This window comes from Corylus avellana, chromosome ca10, assembly GCF_901000735.1.
Source record: "Corylus avellana chromosome ca10, CavTom2PMs-1.0".
NCBI lineage: Eukaryota > Viridiplantae > Streptophyta > Magnoliopsida > Fagales > Betulaceae > Corylus > Corylus avellana.
This window is the reverse complement of record NC_081550.1, coordinates 5,047,303-5,047,854: the sequence shown is the minus strand read 5'-3', so window position 1 is coordinate 5,047,854 and position 552 is coordinate 5,047,303. Positions and strand designations below refer to the sequence as shown.

Here is a 552-nt window from a genome sequence, read left to right as displayed (position 1 = left end):
ATACCCCCTGAACTTCAAAATCTCTCAATTTAGTCCTCCGAACTTTCAATTGCTTTCAATTTGGACCCCTCCGTCAGATTTTAAACATCACATGACGTTTATACCCCTGACTTTTGTATAAAATTCCAACTTCTAAAACGTTTTTTTAATTTTTAAAAAACAAAAATCAGGGATATTTTGGCCTTTTTTTGAATTTTTAACGGCTAAAATTAACGGAAGGGTCCAAATTGAGAGCAATTGAAAGTTCAGGGGACTAAATTGAGAGATTTTGAAGTTCAGGGAGGTATTTCAAAACGGGTGGAGGTTTGGGGGTCCTTAGTGAAGTTTCCCCTTTTATTTATTATTGTCAAATTTCTCGAACCAGGGCTCAATAAACTTCCCTGGTTCCAACTTCCATGTCATTTACTTTCTTATTTTTGTTTTACATAGAGTGAAATTCAGCATTAGTACCTGGTGTTTGATATATAAAATGTCTTTATGATGGTTTTTATGATGGTTTTTAATGCTGGTGCTCTTCTTTTTTTTTTTTTTTTTTTTTTTTGGTTAAAATAG

At 32.8% G+C, this 552-nt stretch overlaps 1 protein-coding gene across 1 annotated transcript in view; it reads left to right on the top strand.

The window, feature by feature from the left end:
* LOC132162777 (TMV resistance protein N-like) overlaps positions 1 to 552 on the top strand; it is a 12,026-nt gene that overhangs the window by 5,904 nt on the left and 5,570 nt on the right. The window lies entirely within an intron of this gene.